This window comes from Nothoprocta perdicaria, unplaced genomic scaffold, assembly GCF_003342845.1.
Source record: "Nothoprocta perdicaria isolate Ctin4 unplaced genomic scaffold, notPer1 scaffold_0, whole genome shotgun sequence".
In the NCBI taxonomy this organism is placed as follows: domain Eukaryota; kingdom Metazoa; phylum Chordata; class Aves; order Tinamiformes; family Tinamidae; genus Nothoprocta; species Nothoprocta perdicaria.
Genome location: NW_020454092.1, coordinates 13,848,358 through 13,854,357, shown reverse-complemented (window position 1 = coordinate 13,854,357; position 6,000 = coordinate 13,848,358).

The window sequence follows — 6,000 nt, the reverse complement described above, 5'->3', positions numbered from 1 at the left end:
GAGGGCGCGGTAACGGGCGGCCGGCCCGTCAGGTGCGCGCGGGCCGGGCCCGGGGAGCCCTGCGCGCTGCCCGGCGCCACCGGCCTTCCCGCAGGATCCTCGATCCGTGCCTCGGGAGCGGGAAGGACAGGGCTTGGAGTTCCGAGCTGAGCTGCTTCGGAGCCTGGAAAGGCCCTTTTCCAGGTCCAACCCTTTCTGCTTCTCTCCCTTAAAGCACTTTCCACCTAATTTTTGACTCGTCTGTAAGTACCCTCTAAGCTTCAGCTGACTCTTTCTTTTTTTTTAAGCTGGGGTCAGAGTTAGCCTATTTTATTGGCTGCAAAATCAGCAGACTTTCAGTTCCGTGCCTTTAATGAGGCAGTGGAATTTACAGCCGGAGATAAGATGTTTTATGAGAAACGCCGATATGCCCAGTGGATTAGGCATGAGCCTTTCCATTAAGTCATCATCTTTGGAAATTATTATTGCATACCTTCTCCTGATGGGCCAATAAAAACGTCATTTGCCCCGACTCTTGTGAAAGTTTGCTCTAAAGCTATAGGCATTTCTATGGACTTGTTATGTGTTTTGTTTGTCACCAGGTGAAACTCTATGCGAAACAAAACGAGCTTGAGCTAAAGGTGGGTGGGTCTCATCCCCCAACCTAATGGGGACTATGGGTGGTTTGTGCTTTTTTTCCCCCCCCTTGTGTCCCAGTATTCTGTCGTGTTTTGTTAGGATGAGCAGCTGCTGGTGGGAGCAGAGTTGGAGATAAGGAAGGATTGAATCCTTGCTTCAATCCTTAATGTTTTTGTGAATGTGCAAGGAGCAAACTGACCCAAATGAGATATTCTTAGTGGGGCAGCCCTCTTGTAACCTAAATGTACCCTCTAATTCTGTAGAGCTGCTTGTGTTGTTGTGACTCTATGTGAATGATTTCACAAATGCATGAAGGAATTGCGAGGCTAAAGCAGGGGACCGTTGCTCTTCTGTGCTTGTGGTTCACTTGCATAAGAAGTTTCCTTTCTGTATCCTTCCCCTAGCCAAGAACCCCATGCTTGCACAGGGGCAAAGCTTTCACTGTATCTCTGCAGCATGATACTTTGCAGCCTGGCTCAAAAAAACTCCAGGTGCTCTTCCAGACGAGGTGAAAAAACAATGTTCACAACTTCGTAACCTTTTTGCTGCTTATTAGTAGTTTAATGTAGTCATTTGAAGTTGTGTTCTTATCAGTAAGTGCGTCTAGTAATCGGCCGCTGTAACCCCCTGGCCCCATCTGTTGTGTGTTGCCAGTCCCCCCGGGCTACGTGTCACTTAGCTAATAAGCTGCTTTTCCGGTGGCTCTGTCGCTTTTTCTTAAGTTGAGCACAGGAACGTGCTTGTGGCTAAGCCCCTTTCTGGCCTGACTGCTCCCCTGCTTGCGCTGGAGAACTGTGGTTGCTTTTGCAACCAGGAGGGGAGTTGGTTGAAATAACTTTGCTTTTGGAAGCAGGTTTGTGTGCTGCCGCTCACCACGGTGAGGTCGGTTTTTCCTCTCGGCTCCCAGGCTGCTCCTGCTTGGAGTGCTCTGGAAGCAGCTCCAGTTGAAGAGCAGGGTTCCCAGTAACTACAAATGTAGGAAGCCCTGTTCTCGCGTCACAGATTCATACATGGGAACTGTTACGGTCCCTGTAAAGGGTAAACCGTGATTATTGGGGTGCTGCAGCACCTTCTGGTGTTCAGAGGCTTTCATTCTCCTCTATGAGAATGAAAGTATGAGTAAGTATGAGAATGAAAGCTCTAAGAGCTAGGAAACATTGCATGCCCTGAAAGCTGCAAGGCACGAGCTGCTGCTCAGTGTCTTTACTGAGCCCTGTAGAAGCTGAGGGATAAGCAGTGTTTCCTCCATAGCTTGCAAATTTCTTATTTTGGCAGCCAAACACAGTGGATGTATAAATTACCAATTGAAGCAGCAGCTGTTTGTTGTTCATGACTTACTTCAGTTTATTTGACTTTAGCCTGGTAACAAAGCCTTATTGCAGCCTTATGGATTGAAATCACTACAAGCAGGTTAGGGAACAAATGGATTTTTGTAGGCGCTTTTTTTTAGGCTCAATTTTGTGTTGTATTTGAACCTTAGAAATTGTTGGCAATGATACTGTTGGAATAAAGATCAGATGCGGGTCAGGTTATTTTGCCTTGCAGGCACGTGCCAGGCTTTAAAAGCGCCCGTATCAAGTGTGGGTGCAAACCTCCAATCTCAGCCCTGCATCTGCTGCTCTGCAGCATAATGGCCAGTGGGCTCACGCTGCTCCTGGGATCAAACTCGGCCTCGTTTGCACAATCAATGAGTTGTTTGTTTCAGCAGTGCTTCTCGGGGAGCTTTGCTCACGCTGGCGGTGCCGAGTTAACTGTGCAGGTTAGCAAAGCTCCCAGGGGCTGCGCTGCAGCAGCAAGGCCCTTAGCAGGAACATTATTCCTGCCTATGGGAATTTAACCCTGTGACCAGAGCCTGGAATTATCTGCTGCCTAAGTGAAAAGATTTATTTTTCCACCTTTTGAGTGTGGTAGCTAAGACTCGGCTGGGGTTGAGGGCTTGCTGCGCCGCAGGCAGCACGGCCGCAGCGGGGTCTGCGCCGAGCAAAGCGCCAGCTTTGGTGCTTGCAGCTGCCCTGTGCGCGCGGGCATGCGGTGGGGTCCTCCTCCTGCAGGCTGCGAGCCAAGCTGCAGACAACAGCCACTTGCTTTGGCTAGGAAGGTTGACAGTAGCAGTGGAGAACAAAATCGTGGAGCACCTGGTTCTCGTTACCTGTTTGGGGTGATTTCTTGTGTTTCAACTCCAAACTCCCATTCCATTCCCCTCCAAAATAATTGCTTCAAAGTCATTTCAGTCCTTGGGTGATTTTTCTTTACATCCATTTGAAGTTTCTTTGAGCTGTGCACATGCTGCTGCAGTGATCACTGTTTGTGGTGGTTATAGCTTTGAGTGGCACCTGCCACTGAGGTTCCTCTGGGTTTTTGTAGCACAAAGTTTTAGACTACACCAGGCTGTGAGTTTAAACAGTTAACTCTTGGCAAATGTCTTATGTCAAAGCTCTGGCATCTTGTTCTTTCGAAAAACTTTTCAAATTAATAACATGCATCCACCAGATTTGCTACTTTCCAGGCTGAACGCCTAGCGACAGTTTTGTGTCTAAAAATGGTGGTTGTTGTTAAAGCTGTCTTCAAGGAAATGGAGAGTTTGACTTTTGAGTGCAAATATGCACATACTATGAAGATACTGGGGAAAGAATAGTTTTAGTAATGTAGGGAAAGGATCTTGTTCTGTGCTCCGGGACAAAGAAAGAACGCCTGACCCTGTTTTCCTTTTTTAAACCCATAAAGAATATAGAAATGTTGAGTACTGGCTAGTATATCTTCCTAGCTTTGCCTTGGTGAGTGGGATATAACTTGATTATGCATTTTCCATCTTTCAATATTTTCAGGTGTAGGCATCATTTTAGAAAAATTAAATAACTAAGTCTCCTCCCTGCTGATGACAGACTTGTATTTATAGTAATCTCCCCCCAAACAATAACAAACAGAAAACCCCACAAGGCATTCTGTTTATTCAGTTCTTCTCCCTGCCCTCCCTCCAGGTTTGTTTGTAAATGAAGAAAATAAAACCAAGTAGGAAAAACTGCACTTGAATGAAGTTCTAAAATTGCACTTTTAAGTGGGTACTTGCAGTGAGTAGGACTTGCTTTGAATAGTGTAGTACTAATGTAGGAGGCAGGGCACGTATGGCATCTCGAAGATGCATTTCTAGAAGATTTTGGCTTAGTAGGGTGGGATTTTGGTGTCTGTGTGTAAAGGATATTGGAGAAAGTGGTCTAAAAGCTGAGGCTGTATTGGGAAACAGTTCTCAGTGCCTTTTAGTTGGTGGTTAAGCCCAGCTTAAGAGTCTTTAAGCTGAAGTTTAATACGGAGGGGGGACAGGGGGAAGCGAGGGAAGAAACCCAACAACCTGTATGTCTGCAGCAGACTTGGATTCTGTTCAGTGCACTTTAATTAACCAGATGAGGTGGTAAATTAAAGTACCTCGGACTGACTTGACAGTCAATTAAGCCACGGCTGATTTCATTGAGAATGTGATCATTAGTGTAATTGGCTAAAATGACAGGAGGCCCCCTTGGAGTTGTGCCCGCTTGAAATTTTCCTCTGATTCTGCACATGCAGTCCTGGACTGTGAGCTGGACAAACGGAGCTCTCTCCTAATAATTTCCAAGGATTTTGTGTGGCTGTCTGGAAACGAGCAAGCTTTAGCAGGCAAAAACGGAGGAATGGGTTACTTGGGAATCCAGATGGCAAAACCTTTGGGGGTTTATGTTGTGCGAAGCACTTCGAATCTCTTCTTTCATTGTGGGATTTGTGAAGACTTAGGCAAAGTTCACCATGTGATTTCAATCTAAAGGAGATATATATATATATGCAGAGCTTTTAAAACTTCTTTTTATACATATATATATATATATATGTATAAAATCTCCATGGAGTTTGAGTGATTGTATTGAAACTCTGATCTTCTTTAGTGGTGTCTGGATGCTTTTTTCCCCTCTGCTTTAATATCACTTACCTAACTTGAGGTTTTCCTCCATTTGGCAAACAGTAATGCTCTCCTGTTGCTTTTGTATGTGTCTTGCTTTGTCTGAGTACTAAAATTTATAGAATTTATAGTCCTGATTCGCAGTAGCTTTGGTTTGCTGCCTGCAGAGCGGATGTGTTGTTGCAGTAGAAGTAGTGGGGGTGTCTACAAGTTTCCTGGTCCATTTCATATGGAATCACTGCAGTCCTAGGGTGAATCCTGCATTTTTAGGGGCAAAAGCTTAATGCCTGCCTTAGAGTGCCTTGTGCGTGCAGGTACTACTGTGAATTAAGTTCTAAAGCTTAGTGTTTCTTTTTTTTTTTTTTTTTTTCTCCTCCAATTACATCCTTTTTTACTCTAACTCCAAATCTTCTATTCCAGGAAATGAATTATTAACACCATGGTTTCCTCTTTGGACTCCATCAACAGTGTGTGTATTTTTTTCTTTTAAACTGCGTATGCTCCTTTTAGATCAAAAGGAATTATTAAAGGTGCCTTAGAAATTCCAGAGCTTCGTCCCCATGGCTGAGGAGGTTCTCTGGGCTTCATCTTCTCACCGAGGGAGACAGAAAAGTCCTTCTCTGCCCACGTTGCTTCTGTACCAGTTCTGGGCCTGCAGGGCTCCTGGGGCAAGAATGAGACCAGAGGATGTAGATGCCGATCTGCTGCGTGGCAGTCGGGCATGTGGTGGCTTTAGGTTATGCAGGAGTATCATCTGAGAAGGGCAGCAAGCTCACCCCTGGGGGAGCAGGCAGAGAAGGGCTGCAGGAACCCCACGCTGTGGGGCTTGGTGAGAGACTAAATGCTCTTAGATGCTGCTAAGACTCTTACTCCCTTCGCTGCCTCCCCTAGAAGCTCATTTGGAGAAGTAAGTTTTAAGATGCTTGAAATAGATTATTGTAAAACTTGCTGAGTTGAAAAGAATGCCCTTTTTATTTTTGTTTTACGGAGAGCACAATCTCAAATGGATTCTACCCAGCTCTCCAGGGTTTCCCTCTGAAGGCAGGGAAGGACTGCATCTTTTCCTGGAGCGTTGGCACAGAGCATCTCGGATGCCCTGCTCCCAAAACATGTGTCCTGCAGCACTGCTGTGTGGGCAGGGGGCAGCTGGCGAGCCGCAGTTTTGAGATGCTCTTCAAATTAAGAGGGGCAGTGCTCATGGTTTTGCACATCTGTGTAAATAGAGGGATTATTGTCCGTTCTGCTCCATGCTTCATAACTATCTTGTCCATTGTAAAGAAAAAAACCAACTACTTTTCTGTTGTTTGCCTCCTCATCATGTCAAAAGAATAAAGATCTGTGTGACTGTTTCCTTTTCTCACGTTTGAGGGGCTCACTGAATTGCTGCAAGTGAACAGCCAAGTGTGTGATGATGAATAACCTCCTGAGCCTAAAATTTAAAGGGAAAAAAAAAAAGT